The sequence below is a fragment of the Perissodus microlepis genome, chromosome 16, assembly GCF_051167445.1.
Source record: "Perissodus microlepis isolate ML-2025 ecotype Zambia chromosome 16, ASM5116744v1, whole genome shotgun sequence".
NCBI lineage: Eukaryota > Metazoa > Chordata > Actinopteri > Cichliformes > Cichlidae > Perissodus > Perissodus microlepis.
Window position 1 is genome coordinate 34,149,626 of NC_140476.1, and position 19,024 is coordinate 34,168,649.

The 19,024-nt window shown below is 43.6% G+C and overlaps 1 pseudogene; it reads right to left on the reverse strand.

The window, feature by feature from the left end:
- Positions 1–384: 384 nt before the first annotated feature.
- LOC146371284 (trace amine-associated receptor 13c-like) lies at positions 385–1,511 on the reverse strand (annotated as a pseudogene).
- Positions 1,512–19,024: the final 17,513 nt, after the last annotated feature.

Below are 19,024 nucleotides of genomic sequence, written 5' to 3' on the forward strand. Positions count from 1 at the left end.
CGTAAAATTTTAAAATGTTGTCAAGCTGCTCAAAGAAAAAAGTACCTCCAATATGTATATACAATATATAATTGATGTAATTATTTTTCTGTAGATTTTATCTATCTATCTATCTATCTATCTATCTTTGGATCTGGAGCACTTGCTTTTACTTGCTTTTGCTTTTAACTTATTTTGCAATTTTAAGTTTTTAGAGGCTAAGGAACCAAAACAAATATTTTGATGTATTTGAGGCCACAGGCTAACTGGCTGCCAACAATAGAAAATAAGAAGTAATGTTCTTCTTTTCTATTGCAGTTTATATATAATATAATATTTATTTGCAATTTGAAATATGGAAATATTATTTTATTTATTTGGCTTGACTTGAAGGGCTTATTTCAGTCACAGCATGCTGGCATCACTCGAGCCAGACTTGACTATTTGAAATGTAACAATAAGTTTAACAGATTTTCTAAGAAAAAGGCATAGATGATAGGGTTGAGACAGGAATTAAAATAAAACAAACATAAAAAAAAGGTAACGGATAAAATATCAAGCAGTGTGTCCTGGCCTGAGAGTATTACACAGTAATATGGGAATAGGCATATCAGAAATGCAACAATAACAACGCCAAGAGTCCTAGCTGCTTTCAGTTCAGATTTTTTTGGACTTACTTTCCCCCTCTGTGTGACAGCTGCAACATGAGGTTGCATGGCCCGAATCTGAAACACGGCCACGGCAAATACTCTTACATACAAAATTACGATGACAGTAATGGGAAGGAGGATTGTCAAAATAAGATCGGTAACTTGTATCGCAAAGTCAACATAAATCACACACTCTCCAAAGCAGGAATTAAACCTACCTGGTTTATCCAGGTTATCCTTCAATAGCACACCGACTACTAGGAGCGAGCAAATCCAACACATTAAGACACAGGTCTGAACTCTTTTTGGAGTGACTTTGGTGGGATAATGAAGAGGATCACAAATGGCCACATAACGGTCAACTGAAATGAGCACCATGGTTCATACTGAGGCAGAAGTAACAACTATGTCGAAAACATAATACAAGACACACATGAGGTCACCAAGATACCAACAACCATCTATGAGCATACTTTGAAAGCACATATTGAGACCCACAAAGAAATCAGAGACTGCCAGGGAGAGGAGGAGGTGGTTTGTAGGGGTGTGGAGCTGCCTGGAGAGATAAGAGATAGAAAAATACATATTATTTGTAGCATCAATTATTCCAGCCGATCATCCACATCAAAACATTGTCAAAAAGTTGTTCTGTTTAACTTATTTTATGTCAGTCATTTTCTCCTGTACAACTGCTAGACTTATAAATGTATTAAGTATCTACTTGAAGTGGGAGATGGAGATGATGACCAGCAGGTTTAGAGCCACAGTAAGAAGAGAAATGATGGTTAGAATTACATAAATAAGCACTGAGTCCGAGGGAGAACGCTTTACTCTACTGCAGGAGGAGTTGAGATTTGGAAAGCAGAGTTCAGTTTCTGCCATGATCAGTTAGAAGTGCTTATGAGCCCCTGACACCTTTCTAACAAACTCAAATGTTATAACGTTATCCCTCTTCTAAGATTCTTTCTTACTTGATGATTAAAGTCCCTCCTCTTTTGAGGAACATGAAACAACTGAAAACAGTGGGTGAACACCCAGGAACCCTGGCACGCTGCTTCACAGCGACAGTGTTCCTGGTTCGTATCTTTTCAATGACACTTAAATACAGGTCCTCTGAGAGAGGGCCTGTATGAAGTTTGCATGCTCTCCTTTTGCTTGTGTCCATTTCCACTTGGTATTTCTTTAGTTCCAAGACATTACTCTGGTCCCCTCCCTGACTAAAACTGTTATACTCTAGTGTGACCTGTGGGAGGTGCTGTTGTAATAGGAACTGAGCCAGGCATACAGTCAGTTCACAAGGCTTAATGCTAATACAAAATCTTTCTATACAGTAGCACCAATCAAACAATTTACAATTTAATAAACAATAAACAAAGATCTACTTTATTAGATACATTAAAAACTAGAAAATTTTATGATAGTATGAAGAAGACAGGATAAGCACTGCAGGGAATATATTAATGCCCAACACCATGTGTCACATTGGACAATTTTCTTGTGTATATTTTTGCTCGTTTAGATTCAAGTGTAGATCACTGTGCATTCAATGCCCATCACCACTCAAGCTCACCACGGTACATGCAAAAAGCAATGAGAAAAATCTAAATTTCCATGCAGCACGTTCACTGTCTGCAATGATAAGAAGTGATTAAATCACTCTAAAACACAATCAATGCATTAATTGGTGCTTTCTAATACAATAAAATAGCAATAAATAAACAAAATAAGCAACCACAAAAATAAGAACAGTCCTCAGCCCTTTGCTGTCAAGTTAAACCAGTTTTAAAACAAATTACAATGGCCATAGGCGTATAAGGACCTCAGCCCAGCAGTCAGAAATCCACCCCAGCAAAGTAGCAGCTTGGCCATCTGTCTCTAGGTTAGGGTCACATCTTAATAAGTATTGGCAAGAGTGGGCAGAGTCCACTACAAGTTTCCCTACAGGCATGAAACAGTCCTTTTTCCTAAAGGGGTAAAATAACTTTAAACATCGACGTCAAATGAGCTTGCAAAGAAAACTTTACCAAAACTCGAGCAGAACGTTTTCTGTGACCTACATCTCCAATAGAAGGCTATGCCACCCACATTAAGCTGTCTTAGAAAAGTTAAAAGGCCAAATCGTACGGCTTAGACCAGGCATTCACACAGCTCCAGATTCCCACAAAAGATCAACTAATTACCTGCACCTGTACATATGAAAGGGGAAAACCCAGCTCTATATACCAGGGCCGGTTCCCAGACTCAGGTCTCACCTGTCACACTACGAAGAGTCCTGATGTTTCTGTCAGAGTTGATTCTTTGAAAATTGTAATTTGTGCAAAGTCACATGGCCATTGCTTGTATGTGCGCTGACAAAAATAATTTTTCATATTAGGATGTAGCCTTTGCATGTAATGAGCAGTCTCGTTGCTGTAATTTTTCCATTGCACACAAGAAACCACAAGTTCCTGTTTTAATAAGTTTAGCAGGACTGCTCACTTCTGCTTTTGTACATGTTGGTTTGTTAAAAGGTCATGCCCTAAAATGGAGTGACTTGAGATGTTGTTGAAGGGTCACGCCATAAATGGTGTCAGGAAATCACACACACTCTCTTGCTTGCTCAGGTATGCTCGCCTTAACTGTCACGTGGTTAACTGAATGTATGACTGCATTTCATCAATAAAAGGAGCTGTAAGGGAAGTCAGGTTCGGAGTTGGCTGAGTTCGGGTGAAGGCCTTACAACTTTGAGACCCCGGCCCAATTTCCCTTGCTGGCAAGTAAAACCGATCGAGCTCTGAGTGTCTTGCTTGGTTCACAGTGACAGGTCTCTGAGACAGCAAGGTCTGTGAGTTTAGACCTAACATTAATTTGGTCCTTCGAGCCGGATCCAAAGATCCAAAGCTCATCGAGGAGAGGGAGGACACACCGAAGTCTGTCGACAGCCTGAACGTCTGGGATGCCAGAAAAAAGCCCTGGGATGTGAATTTTTGGACAGGCCGGTGACATAGCTGACATAGCTGATCTGATCTCCCCTTGTTGGGCGTCGATTGATGGGATCCAGAGACCTTCCCCGTGAGTGAGAAGCAACATAAAAGTGAGTAAATAGATAGAAACTCTATAACCGCGTGAGTGAGTTGGTTAAAGTTTCCCGAGTGTCTTGGGTATCTCGAGTGTGTCTTGGGTTTTGGTGGCTCCACTGATAAGGGCGTTGAGGCTTTTACGGTGAAAACACCCTAGGTTGGTCCTAGGTCTCCGCCACTGTAGGCGTTGAGGTTTTCACGAGTCTAAGTGTGTCTTAGATGCTAGGCCTACAGATGTGGTTGAGCAAATGTGAATGTTAATGCCACTAGGCGTAGTGGATTGAGGCCCTGTTCTGAAGAGAGACACGTAGTCCGTAAAGAACACAAGTTGTCATAAGGGGGAACAAAACTAGTAAGACAGCCCCAGAGGGGGATGAGAAATTTATGGAAAAATACTCCACAGGCAGCACACAATATTTAGGTTATTGGTAAAAAAAAAAAAAATGTGGATTTGACGGAAAGTTGGTTGAAGGGCAAAGCTGTGGGTAAAAATCAACTAAAAGAGAGTAATAAATACCAAAGTGGGGATCGCAGAAACCTCGTTGTATTATCAACCTAATAAAAGTAAGACTAAAAGTAAAAAAGGGTTGGAAATTGACCTGATCGAATTGCATAAATATAAGTGCAAGAGGAATAAAGTAAAATAAGCGAAAGGCTAAATTAAACTAAAGCTTAACGGTAATGTATTCAAACTGATAAGAGCAAGAATAACAACTATAAATTGGTATTAATAATAAACATAGCTGCGATAAAAACTAAGCCTAGAATGAATAGAATGAAACAAAGTAAATAATTCACACAAACACATAATAAATGAAATAATAGTGGTGATAGTGATGATTTCTACTAATGTCTCAGAGCTTAGATGTATAATGTATATTAAGGTTTTGTCATCACTCAGTGAAGGAAAGTCTGTGAAAAGGAAAATGTCTCCAACTTAGGGGAGAGGGTGGTACAGCAGATCACCAGCTGCCCTTAGTGAATACACAATAAATAAATAGGAGAATATGTATGAGCAATAATAACGAAATATGAAGAGGTCCGAGACCACGTGGAAATCAACCATTATATGACAAAGACCCTAGGAAAAGCCCTTGGAGAAGAGCAGAAGGCCATCAGAACAGGCTAACTTTGGATTTGATAACAACATCACAAGGAGGAGTTTGCAAGATCATCGGAGACACCTGTATACCAGACAGACACAACGACTGAAGGAAACATATATGAAGTGTTACAGAACTTGACAGAGTTGCAGAAGTATGTGAAGGAACGTACACCAGGAGGATCCCCAGGAATGGATGGAGTAGCCTGATTGACGTCTGGACCATGGTGGCATATGATTTTTGAAAGTGTTAACTCCTGTTCATGTATTGTTGACATTGTTTTGTCTGTTTAAAGGATGCATTCTGCCATGTATAAGATCAATGATAAGTAAGATGGTTGCTAACACATTTACTACCTATGTACTGTTGCAGCAGCAGAAGCAGGCACAATACACGGAAATTTTAAATTCTTAGGTGATTTTACTGACACAGGGGAAGCATGCAGAGCGAGATAGAAGGGCAGGTTCCACCATAAATGGAAGAAAGCAGAGTTAGACCACGACAGAAGATAGCGAGGGTATGGCTTAGGCGGTCTGAAGGTAAGAGAATCAGTAAAGGGGAGGGAATTGTCTGAGGGAGTCAGTTGGCAGTAGATCTGTGAATTGAGTGATTTGGGTAGCAGTGTAGGAGAGAGGAGTCGACGACAGTGGAGATCCAGGCGGGTATGGGGGTGGGTGTGGAATGAACCGGTGGTTTAAAAGACAATCTGGTCAAGGATGATGGTCTGAGTGCTTCTTTTGAGAGAGGCCAGCATGGAGCCCCTGAACTCTGCCAGAAGTGGGCCACAGCTCCAGAGAAAATTAACTTAGTGCCGCCCCTCCAACATGCAAGGTCATGACAGTGTTTGTTGTAGGATGTACGGCCGTGTTGTGTACTGCCACATTAGGTGGCACTCGATTGAAATGGAAAATGTAGTCAAATGGTAAAGAAGAGAGGGAAGCTAGTTGGAACTGAGGGGATCGAACTACCAGAAGGCAACATTGCAGACATTGAAGACAGTTACAAGTACCTGGGGATCCCACAGCCAAATTGGAACCACAATGAGGCCACTAGGAAGGCTGCAACCACTAAGTACCTGCAGAGTGTCAGGCAAGTCCTGAGGAGTCAGCTGAACGGTAAAAACAAGATCCGGGCTATCAACACCTACACCCTACCTGTGATCAGGCACCATGCTGGGATAATAAGCTGGCAAAGGAGGAGATAGAAGCCACTGACATCAAGATGAGGAAAGTCCTGACCATGCATGAAGGATCACCTCAGGTCCAGCACCCTGAGACTGTATGCTAAGTGGAAGGAAGGAGGCTGAGAAAGAAGTGTTAGTGCAACAGTCCAGAATGAAGCAACAAATCAGGAAGATGGTCCCGACCGACCGCATGCTCAGTGAATACCTTAGGCAGCAGAAACCCAAGAAAGAGGAGGAAGAGCAGGAACCATCATGGAAGGACAGGCCCCTGCAGGGTATGTACCACCGGCAGAAAGAGGAGGTGGCTGACAGCCTAAAATCCTATAAGTGGCTGGACAAAGCTGGAGTGAAAGACAGCACAGAGGCACTAATCATGGCAGCACAGGAACAAGCTCTGAGCACAAGATCCATAGAGGCTGGGGTCTATCACACCAGGCAAGACCCCAGGTGCAGGCTGTGTAAAGATGCCCCTTAGACAATCAAGCACGTAACAGCACGGTGCAAGATGCTTGCAGACAGGGCATACATGGAATGCCATAACCAAGTGGCCAGCATAGTATACAGGAACATCTGTGCCGAGTATGACCTGGAAGTCCCGAGGTCAAAATGGGAGACGCCCCCAAGGGTGGTGGAGAATGACTGAGCTAAGATCCTGTGGGACTTCCAGATACAGACGGACAAAATGGTGATGGCTAACCAACCGGGCATAGAGGTGGTAGAAAAACAGAAGAAGACAGCCGTAGCGGTCCTCAGCGGTCTCGAAACCCAAGTCCAAGGAAACAAAAACAGGAGAACCAAAAGGCCCCAAAACAAAACACAACAGTCCAAAACCCAAAAGTCCAAGAGATAAACTGGAGCTAAGAAACGGTCCGCAAACAGTTCAGGAGGTCGGCGAGGGGGCCAACAAAACAGAAGTCCATACAATTCCGGGGGCTGACCCTGAGGTCAGTAGCACAGGAGCCAAGGGGAAAACAGTTCCGGGGGCCAACCGTGCGGAAGGTAGCAACGGTCATGTTGACCCAGCATTCTTAGTTTTCGTGTATTTTTTCATTTTGTTCTTTATTTAGGCCATGGTTCCTGGGTTGTTCTGTTAAGATGTTCCTTATTCGATTTCCCCTTGTGACTTTACCCCGTGTGCCCCTCTGTGTATCTGTGAGCCTCGTTTCCCCTCCTTGTGCTTTATTCCATGTTTTCCCCAGCCCGTTATGTCTGTGCTCTCTCTCCTCCTGTCTGCGCCTCTGTGTACTTCCTGTTTTACTTTGACAGTCTCCTGTCAGTATGTGTCATGTTGTGTTTGCTCCTGCCCTGTCTCGTTACGATTATCTGTGTCAGCTGTGTTCCCCGTGTGCTCCCACCTCCCTCATTAACCCTCTGTGTATTTATGTCCGCGTCTCCCTCAGTTCTGTGTCGCGTTCTCCCTCATGCTGTGTGTGATTCTCCCCGTGTCTCCTGGTGTACAGTATAATTAGTTTTTCCCAGTTTAGTTTTGTATTGTTTGTGATCTGTTTTCCAGCAATAAAGCAGTGCTTTTGAGTTCTAGTTCTGTCCCCGTGAGTTTGCATTTGGGTCCAATTCCTGCCTGCCACACAGCCGAAACATGACAGACACAGGTGAAGTCGGTCTGGAGGCTGGCCATGCGGAAGGCAGCAACGGCAACACAGGTGAAGTCGGTCTGGAGACTGGCCGCGCGGAAGGCACCGGCAACGATGTAGGCGAAACAGGTCCGGAGGCCGGCAGCATGGAAGGCAGCCGCGGTGAAATAGTTCTGGAGGCCGCCCACAACACCGAAGATGTCCAGCCGGTGGCCTGGAAAGTGGCCTATGATGTTGAGGTAATGGACGTGGAAGAGCCGGCCACGCTACACATGTCCAAGCAGTTCATGAAACAGACAGAGATGTGGCAGTTGCCGGTCCGGATGAGGCAGGACCAGACAGGATAGGTGCTGCAGACGACGGCATGGAAACCGCAGGTGGTGATGCTGCAGGTGACGGCGTGGAAGCCGCAGGTGGTGACGCTGCAGGCTAGGGTTAGGGCTAACCCTAACCCAGGCTGCAGCCTTGGGCCCTCCAGCAAAGGCAGAAGGCTGAAGTGGTCCCTTGGACCCTCCAGCGGAGACAGACAAAGACTGGACGGGCCCTTCTGACCCTTCAGCAGAGACAGGCACTAAACCAGCAGGCACAAAAGTGGCTGGAGCTGCGCAGGGCACTGGCTCTGCCCAGGCAGCGATAACACGGTGCAGTCCTCACCTTATCATAAGGTAAGGTAAGGTTACTTTATTTATACCCATAGGTAAATTTGCTTTACAGAAAAAATGATAGCATTTGGCATCCCTTCAAAAGACAAAAGCACACATACCTAATAAAAACCTCACTATAACACATATCTAGTACTTTAAATATTTCAAATCAAAAAACAAAAACAATTCTTATTTAATTTAGTGACAAAGCTGTTTTTATAACGCTTTGTCCTTCATTTTGGAAATAAAAACCTCCATCCTGAGAAAAGAAGCTGAAATTCACCCCGTGGAGGATGGGAACCATTTTTAAGGACTGATGAAGCCATCCTCTGTACCTGTTTAGGGTACAGGGAGGCTAAACAAGACTGTGGTTCACCTAACAGACGACTGGACCATCTCACTATCTGATTCAGTGAGTTTTTCTCTGTGACAGAGGTCTGACGGAACCATGCCACCAAACAAAAAGATATAAAAGACTCAATAAAAGAACGGTAAATCAAAGTTAAAATGTTTCGGTCAATGTGGAAGTGAGCAAGTTTTCTGAGGCAATAAAGGTGCTGGTGACCCTTTTTACAGACTGATTTGCAATTCTGATCAAAGTCCAGTTTTCCATTGATTATGGTTCCAAGATATTTATACGATTGCACTTGCTGTCATGGTCCTGAATCTCTGGACTCGGTGGTTTTGTTTTGATTAATTATATATTATCCTTGGCTTTAGTTCTGTACTCCTTCTATTCCACTTCTGTCAGGTCTCTGTGTAATTTGGTAACCTCCGCCTCCCTCTGCTCTCCATCCTCTGCTCTTCTTCCCCTGTGTCACCTCCATATATTTTTCCCTGCATGTAATTCTGTCAGTTATGATTTCGGGTTTTGTTTGTTATTAGTTTCCCCAGTTTAGGTTTGTGTTTAGTTCTGTCCTCGCCACTCCTGTATTTGTTTGTCATTCCCTACTGTAAATAAATGCTCACTGATATCATCAGCCTTTGCCTGCATTTTGGGTCCTCCTTCACTACACCACATGACTGCTGCTGCAGCCGTGACAGTACGGAGCGGCCACATAATGGACCCTGTGGCATTCGCATACTCCGAGGAGCTCCGGGAGGACATTGGTTATGTGGTCGAAAAATGAATCGACCTGTGGCTTAACCATGAGTTTTTGGTCTCCCCTGGGTATTGGTGTCACTTCACCCGCTCGGACTTCATCCTAAATGAGCTTCACCAGCTGCTACTGCTTACCTGCCCAGTTCGGAGCAGGATGTGCTGCCTGGCACGCCGGACATGAAATTACCCAGACCATCTGGGCCATCTACGGGGAGGAAGCGACGATCATGCCACCGGCGCATCACCCGTGAGCTGGGTTTAGACCGTCGTGAGACAGGTTAGTTTTACCCTTTAGTCCCAGATTTTGGGACTAAACTGTGGTCGGCTGTGGTGAGTGAAAATTACACTAGTGTTGTTTCAGGAACTGTTTGTTCGGGAACTGTGTGTTGTATGACGAGGACTAATAGCCATAGCATACCTACCTCCATCATAACTGACCTCGCACAAGTTGGCATTTTTAAAACTCCAATAAAAGTAACAGACTTTTATTGGAGTCATCCATTCCCCACCAGCTCCAGTTTCTCCTCAACCATTACGTCAGCCTTTTGCACACTCATTAGCCCAGCCAGTAGCTTTGCCGTTAGCCCAGCCTGTTAACAAAACAGCAGTTTTGTTTTCAGCTCAGTCACTTGTTCAGCCCTTTGGTTCACCAGTAGATCAGTTATAAGTTCAGCTTCCTGCCTCCTCACCTGTTCAGTTAATTACTCACCATCTTCACCTGCCTCTGTTCAGGAAGCTGTGTCTATGCTGCCCGTGTTGGACTATTTTTCTAGTGCTTACTCAGAGCAGAGAGCCAAACATTTCAACACTGTCATGGTTCCTCAAAAGCTGGCCAGTTTAGAGACAGTTACTCGCTCCAGGGCCTCCCCAGAGGCTGAGTTTCAGCTCTCGGCTGACTCTGGACCCCTGGAGGCTAAAAAGCCAGCTACGGACTGCACCCGGCTGTCGCTGCCTGAGCAGAGTCAGTGCTCTGTGCAACTCCAGCCTGCCTCGTGTGTACCAGATGCCCCCATGCCCGTGTGTACCAGAGGCCCCCGTGCCTGCTCGTTTTGCCTCGTGTGTGCCAGAGGCCCCCGTGCCTGCTGGTTCTGTGACTGCTTCCGCTGGGGGGTCCGAGGAACCGCTTTAGCCTCTTGCTTCCGCTGCGAGGTCGGAGGAACCGCTTCAGCCTTCCGTCTTCGCTGGGGGGTCAGAGAAGCCGCTTCGGCCTTCCGTCTTAACTGGGGGATCCGTGTAGCCCGTCCAGCCATCACCATCGCCTGCAGCTTCCGCTGGGGGGTCCGAGGAGCCCATCCAGCGATCATCCTCGCCTGCAGCTTCAGCCTCGCCTGGTTCGGCAGCTGCCACCCTGCCGTTTGGTCCACGTCCAGTCCTTCAACATCGCCGGCCACCTTCCAGACCGCTGGCTTGACATCATCACTGTTGGGTTTATCTAGGCACAAACCCCGCTGGAACACGAGACACTCAAAGAGCTCTGTCTTGTTTTTCGTGCAGTTATTGTCTTTGGGGCTCGCGAGGAAGTCAGCCAAGGCCTTCACCTGTCCTTAGCCAACTTCGACCGATTCCATCGCTACAGCTCTTTTTATTGTCAGCAAGCAATCATTCATTAATATGCAATTACAAATACAGGGAGTGCAGAATTATTAGGCAAATGAGTATTTTGTCCACACCATCCTCTGCATGCATGTTGTCTTACTCCAAGCTGTATAGGCTCGAAAGCCTACTACCAATTAAGCATATTAGGTGATGTGCATCTCTGTAATGAGAAGGGGTGTGGTCTAATGACATCAACACCGTATATCAGGTGTGCATAATTATTAGGCAACGTCCTTTCCTTTGGCAAAATGGGTCAAAAGAAGGACTTGACAGGCTCAGAAAAGTCAAAAATAGTGAGATATCTTGCAGAGGGATGCAGCAGTCTCAAAATTGCAAAGCTTCTGAAGCGTGATCATCGAACAATCAAGCGTTTCATTCAAAATAGTCAACAGGATCGCAAGAAGCGTGTGGAAAAACCAAGGCGCAAAATAACTGCCCATGAACTGAGAAAAGTCAAGCGTGCAGCTGCCAAGATGCCACTTGCCACCAGTTTGGCCATATTTCAGAGCTGCAACATCACTGGAGTGCCCAAAAGCACAAGGTGTGCAATACTCAGAGACATGGCCAAGGTAAGAAAGGCTGAAAGACGACCACCACTGAACAAGACACACAAGCTGAAACGTCAAGACTGGGCCAAGAAATATCTCAAGACTGGTTTTTCTAAGGTTTTATGGACTGATGAAATGAGAGTGAGTCTTGATGGGCCAGATGGATGGGCCCGTGGCTGGATTGGTAAAGGGCAGAGAGCTCCAGTCCAACTGAGACGCCAGCAAGGTGGAGGTGGAGTACTGGTTTGGGCTGGTATCATCAAAGATGAGCTTGTGGGGCCTTTTCGGGTTGAGGATGGAGTCAAGCTCAACTCCCAGTCCTACTGCCAGTTTCTGGAAGACACCTTCTTCAAGCAGTGGTACAGGAAGAAGTCTGCATCCTTCAGGAAAAACATGATTTTCATGCAGGACAATGCTCCATCACACGCGTCCAAGTACTCCACAGCGTGGCTGGCAAGAAAGGGTATAAAAGAAGAAAAACTAATGACATGGCCTCCTTGTTCACCTGATCTGAACCCTATTGAGAACCTGTGGTCCATCATCAAATGTGAGATTTACAAGGAGGGAAAACAGTACACCTCTCTGAACAGTGTCTGGGAGGCTGTGGTTGCTGCTGCACGCAATGTTGATGGTGAACAGATCAAAACACTGACAGAATCCATGGATGGCAGGCTTTTGAGTGTCCTTGCAAAGAAAGGTGGCTATATTGGTCGCTGATTTGTTTTTGTTTTGTTTTTGAATGTCAGAAATGTGTATTTGTGAATGTGGAGATGTTATATTTGTTTCATAGGTAAAAATAAATCATTGAAATGGGTATATATTTGTTTTTTGTTAAGTTGCCTAATAATTATGCACAGTAATAGTCACCTGCACACACAGATATCCCCCTAAAATAGCTCAAACTAAAAACAAACTAAAAACTACTTCCAGAAACATTCAGCTTTGATATTAATGAGTTTTGTGGGTTCATTGAGAACATGGTTGTTGTTCAATAATAAAATTATTCCTCAAAAATACAACTTGCCTAATAATTCTGCACTCCCTGTACACGTGACATTCTTAAGCAGGCATATCGGAAAAACATCAGCATCACGTGATAGAGCAACCAGCATTTCATCTCCGAGGAAGTTTTCCCAGAGAGAAGTAAAGCAAGTGTGTAAGTTCATCTCTGAATGTTTGTAAAGCATTCCCATGTTAAGCTTAACAACCGATATATGGAGCGACTGCCTCTCTCTCTCTCTCTCCTGCTGCTACTTCAATCGTGAAACTGATCAATGATCAGCTGATCGGCTTTTCTGTCAGGAGTCCGTCTCTCTTCTTAGTTTTTGGCCCACTTCGTGCCAGAAAGAGGAAACCAGCGGCTGAACAACTGCAGCACGTTTAACCTTGATAAGCTGTTGTTAGAATTTATTTAATATTACTTTCTACACCAGGATCCTTTTTTACGTAGCTGACGGCTGGTAACTGTGCAGGGGCGGATCTAGCAAAGTTTAGCCAGGGGGACCGATAGGGCATGAACAGGGAAAAGGGGGCACAAAGACATACTTTTCTTTCTTATTCTCATTTAAAATGTCGAGCTTTTAATAAATAATTATCTGACTCTTACACCCAAAGTTTTAATCTGATGTAAAATATATAGAAGTCCATTACTGTATATAGTAACTGTTAAGTCTAATATACCCTAGTAAGCTATAGTACTTTTTCCTTTGGGAAGGTACCATCTGTGCAGTCTGAAATTCTGTTGAAGAAAGATGTTGAATCTATTTAATTATTCTTGAAAAATAATTTATTTCTGTGCATTTTTCCCCTGCATCAAATTATATTTGATTACATCGATTAAGCATCATGAGGTGGAGGGTGGTTCCCTATTTTCTTTTGCTGGGAGTTTGCAACCCTATTAGTTAGGTTGCTTAATATTTCTGCTAAGTACTCTTTAAAATACCAGAATAGGGAGGATGGAGCAGGTTTAAGTTTATTAGACTGATCAGTTTTGCTGAACTATGAAATATTTTGGGCGCAGTGTATTTTTTACATACAGGTATAACAGAATAGCTTTAGTGTTGTTATTTATTTAAACTTGAGTATAAACTTATACAAAATGCAGCAAGATATTAAAAAAACGTTTTATTGATTAAAACACACTATATCGGATTCATATCGGTATTGGCAGATATCCAAATTTATGATATCGGTATCGGACATAAAAAAGTGGTGTCGTGCCATCTCTAGTCGAGACTGCGTCCTCTCATCTCATGGTACACAAGTGCACACAGAATCTTATCAGACCTAATAAGGATAAGATTTTTATCAGCATACAAATGATTACATATTTTTAAGCATAAATGATTTTATGTTTCTAAGCACAAATGACAATATAAAAAAAATCTCACTCTTACAATCACTGTCGTGGACAACCTCCTGAATGGTGTGTGTCACCGCTACTGCCTAACGTGTAGCTGGCCTCCTGAACTGTTTCCACGCCGCCACTGCCTCCCGCGTGGCCTGCCCCCTGAACTGTTTCACCCTGGTCTTCTGTGGTGTTGGCCCCCGGGTCAGCCGCCTTAATTATGTTTCGAACTGTTTCTCGAGCTCCAGTGTGTGTTACGGACGTTTTGTTTTGGGACTTTGTTTTGGGTCTGCTCCGAGTCATCTGCATATTTAATAACGGCCCTGTTTTCATATCATATCAAGTTAGCGCGCTAGCTTCCATCTAAATATAATATGCCATCTTCAGACTGAGGGATTTATGAAACAAATTAAAACGTACAGCTCTGCTATCACCTTGTCATGAAATAAATATATTGTTAATCCTTATAATTATTAATATAGTTTAAAAGGGCCGTCTCTTAGTACAGTCTGTGCCGAAAGTACTGACAGGAAACTACATGCTTTTGCAAGAGCATGGTAACTGCAGGACCAGAAAGTGAAACTAAGCAGAGTGTTTGATCGAAATTTAACGTGTGGTGTGACGTCTGGATGGAGTATATAAGTAGGCTTCCTGTTTGTGCTTCAGACTTTGGCTGGCGTGTCTGTGTGCCTGCTCGGGTCTCCATATTCCAGAATATGTAAAATTAAAGATAATTTTTTTACTAAAAGACCACTTTGAGCCTTGTGTCTTTTTTGGCCGTAAAGAATATAAAAGGACCGGATATAAAACTTGGTGCCAGTGACCCGGATTCTTTTGCGGCTGAGGGGACTAATTTGGACCTTAAGGTACGATCTGATATGAGGTGGACAACAGACCGGTCTAAAAGATAAGGTAAGCACAAACCTGTAAAAAATTGTGCACATTGGATGAATTCTAAATTAGTTGTCCACCGAATTGATGATTGTTACCGTTAAATTGGCTCAGTAGTGGAAATTAAATGAAATTATAAAATCTGTTAAGTAGACTTCAGGTGATATGTCCATGGTAATTTTGGGTAATTAGGGATAAATAAAAGTAAAGTCTGGGGATATTTGACGAAAGCTTATTGTTAATACTGGGGTGGATTTTAAATTGTTGTGACGTATGTTTGATGTTGGTGTGTTATGTGTGTTATGTGTTAAGTCAGCAAAGAAAAGAGGAAAAGAGATTAGATTAGCACATTTGGTCAGGGGATTTCATTCCCCACATTGATTAGCAGAGTTGGACTCGGGCACCAGATAATTTAACTGTGGAATCCCCACAGTGGTGCTTTTAAATGTATTTAAATAAATTTTAGGACGGAAGTTGAACTTCCAGGGGTGCAAAATGTTCTGAGGGTTATACCTCCACTCTCTTCCGGACGCAGGACATTGTCCTCCGCCACAGGGTTAATTCGGCTGGCAACCGCGAGCACTGGGGACGCTCGTTAATAGCTAGTGGTCAAGCACCACTTTGACCGACAGGGTTGGACCCGGGTGGTCACGTTTGAACGTGATTGACAGGTAAACCTTAAGTAAAGCTTCAGGCGCAGACGGGATTCGAAAGCGCCCAGGAGTGGGGTTTCCGGTCAACTCACAGGGACCACTTTTAAATTATTATAGGGCTTAGAAATTTGACCGCTATCGGTGAGGGCGTTCCCGAAGCGGGTTGATCGGTCAGCAAGGTTGGACCTGGGCTTAGAGGCTTTTGTCAAAATTGTGTAGGAAACGTCTGGTACCAGAAGAGCCCCCCTCTTGGTTGGACCCAGGCGTTGGACGCCAGAGAACCCCCGTAGGGATCATATTGTTTGTGTCTGTATGTACTTGGGTTGTCTGATTATTGTGTATTGTTGTAAGTGTAAAGTGTGGATTATAAAACTTGAGGATGTGTATAGGGTGGGGGGCGGTAGTGTTTTTATCACAGGCACATCCTTGTGAAGGTCTGTTTGATGTTGGTAAACTTCCTCCCCTTTTTATGGCTTCACTGTGTTATCTAGGGTGAACCATAAATTGGGTGTGGGGGAGACTACCCTCTTTATGACCTAGGATGTTGTTCCTGCTTTATGACCCTTTTGGTCAGCAGGAACACACACACACACACATTCTTACAGAAGTTCACACATATACATACAATGCCTTGTCTTAGAACCATGTGGGCGTTGCTTTGCTGTGATGTGTTTTGTGTGAACTGTCTCTCAATAAAAGGCAGCGGGAGGAGGCCGGATTTGGGGTCATTTCATGGTAGACATCAACGAGGCCTCCCTTGCAAGTGAAACGATCGATCGCTGTTGCCTTGTTTTTCTTTCACAGGAATAAGTCCTGGATACAGCGGGGTCTGAGTTTAGACCCAACATTAGCATAACATAAACAGTGAAGCTGGAGGGCGAACGCTAATAAATGGAGGACTTTTTTCCACTCAATAAAAGTTAATGTGAGAGTTTCCAATGGATAGGGGCAAATGCAATCTCATGGCAGGATGCTGTAAACGGACCAAACTTCAGTCAGGAGAACAACCGAGAAAATCCATCCACAACACGAGGTCATTAATTTACTGCTTCATGGGCTGTAGTTACATTGTAAGGGTTTAAAAACTGAGCTTTAAAATGATTAGAGGTAATAAAAACCAAGAGTTTTTAAAAAGTAACTAAGTAACTAAGTAATTAATTACTTTTGAAAATAAGTAATCCATAAAGTAATGGGATTACTTTTTTGGGGAAGTAATCAGTAATTAGTTACTGATTACTTTTTTCAAGTAACTTGACCAACACTGCCCAGGACCAAAAGCTCAGTACCAAAAACTGGACCAGAATTGAATTCAAAATCCTGCTCCTCACATACAAGGTCTTAAATAATCAGGCCCCATCTTATCTTAATGACCTTGTAGCACCATATCACCCTATTAGAGCACTTCGCTCTCACACTGCAGGCCTACTTGTTGTTCCTAGAGTATTTAAAAGTAGAATGGGAGGCAGAGCCTTCAGTTTTCAGGCCCCTCTTCTGTGGAACCAGCTTCCAGTTTGGATTCAGGAGACAGAAACTATCTCTACTTTCAAGATTAGGCTTCAAACTTTCCTTTTTGCTAAAGCATATAGTTAGGGCTGGACCAGGTGACCCTGAATCCTCCCTTAGTTAAGCTGCAATAGACGTAGGCTGCCGGGGATTCCCATGATGCACTGAGTATTTCTTCTTTACTCACTTTGTGTTAATAGACCTCTCTACACTGAATCACACTTATCATTAACCTCTGTCTCTCTTCCACAGCATGTCTTCATCCTGTTTTCCTTCTCTCACCCCAACCGGTCTCAGCAGATGGCCCCGCCCCTCCCTGAGCCTGGTTCTGTCGGAGGTTTCTTCCTGTTAAAAGGGAGTTTTTCCTTCCCACTGTCGCCAAAGTGCTTGCTCATAGGGGGTCATATGATTGTTGGGTTTTTCTCTCTATGTATGATTGTAGGGTCTACCTTAAAATATAAAGCACCTTAAGGTGATTGCTGTTGTGAGTTGGTGATATATAAATAAAATTGAATTGAACTGACTCAAGTGCAGGAACCCAGAGCAGTGACAGCGAAATGTTTTACATTGTTTATTTGTTAAACTCAAAACTTCAAAGTGTGACAGGGACAAAGGCAACAAAACACAGAACATGACGTTGCAAGGCCTAGTTTACAGGCTAGGTAGACATGGATTTAAAAGGGGGAATTGAGCCAGAGATGCAGACTGGACCGTGGCAGTTAAGCAGTCACACTGAGGAGAGATGACAGCGGAGTTAGCTAGGTAGTGAATAGAATAGAACAGAATAGAAAAGCATTTATTGTCACTGTTTCAAGAACAATGAAAGGCTATTTGGCATTTCTCCATGTGTGTGAAGTACACAATAGCTTAAGTATTTACACAATAACAGACAAATTTACATTTACACAAGAAAGATATGTACAAGTTATACATACACCCATACAAACATACATACGTATATGTATATATACACATGTATGTATGTGTACATACATACACACACATATTTCCACATAAACGCTTACATATATATACATACACATACATGCCATCTGAGGAGCAGGTGCATTGAGAGGTGCAGTGTGATCAGTGATATTGCACATTGAGTGTGTGGGGGGAATGATATGGCACATTGAGTGGGGGGGAGGGGGGGCTGTTGCAACTATACTAAATAAGGTTATAATAAATACAGTTTAAAGAGGTAGGGATGTTGGTTGCATTGAAGTACAAATAGAAATACGATTTATAAATAAGGTGTAATGTCCATGAGTGTTGGCAGTGCAGTTATCCTCCAATCAGGGTGGAGGTAGGGCATGTTTGACAGCCTGTGGGTAAAAACTTCTGTTGAGTCTGTTTGTCTTCAACCTGATGAACCTGTAGCGTTTACCAGAGGGAAGGGGGGGGGGGAAGTGAGTGTCCAGGATGCGAGGGGTCTTTGATGATGATACTGGCTCTCTGCTGAAGTCTGCCAGTATAGATGTCTCTGAGGGGGGTTGGTGAAGTGCAGATTGCCCGCTCCGCTGCCCTCACCACCCGCTGCAGTTTCCTCTTATCCTCCACTGCGCACTTAGGAGCCTGATAGAAAATTCCAGCTGCACACCCTGACTAATTATCATGAAGGTCCTCCAAAGTAGCTGTGATCTGACATTCAGTGACATGTGACCATTGGGATTCATGTGGTGTCTAGCACCAGGATATTGATAGCAGATCTATCCTGTTCTATTTGCTGAAGTGTGGTGCTTTTCTGAGGAATGTTCCAGCTTAAGACCTTGGGCTCTTTTTGTGTTTCTCAAGGTTTTCCTGGACAGGTAAGGTTTATGAATCAATTAAAATGCCATTTTTGATCCAGTTTAAAACTAAGCAGTTATACTTCCATGTTATGCAATCACGACATCCAAAAATGAATGAGGTCAGATGGGAAAAATAGGAGGACGGACATTAGTGTGATGCACAGGCGAAAAAAGGGGCTCGGTCACAAAGCTGTTTGTGCTCAAGAGTCTCACTTGTCTTGGTTTTCTTGTACTTTATATTATTAACATCACATTTTGACTTATTCGCAGAGGGAAAGAATATCAGAGAATGAGTTACGTCAGAAGGCAAATGTGGGAGGAAGGGTGGTGATACAAAAAAGGGGCTCAGTCACAAAGCTGTTTGTGCTGAACAGCTGTCTTTCT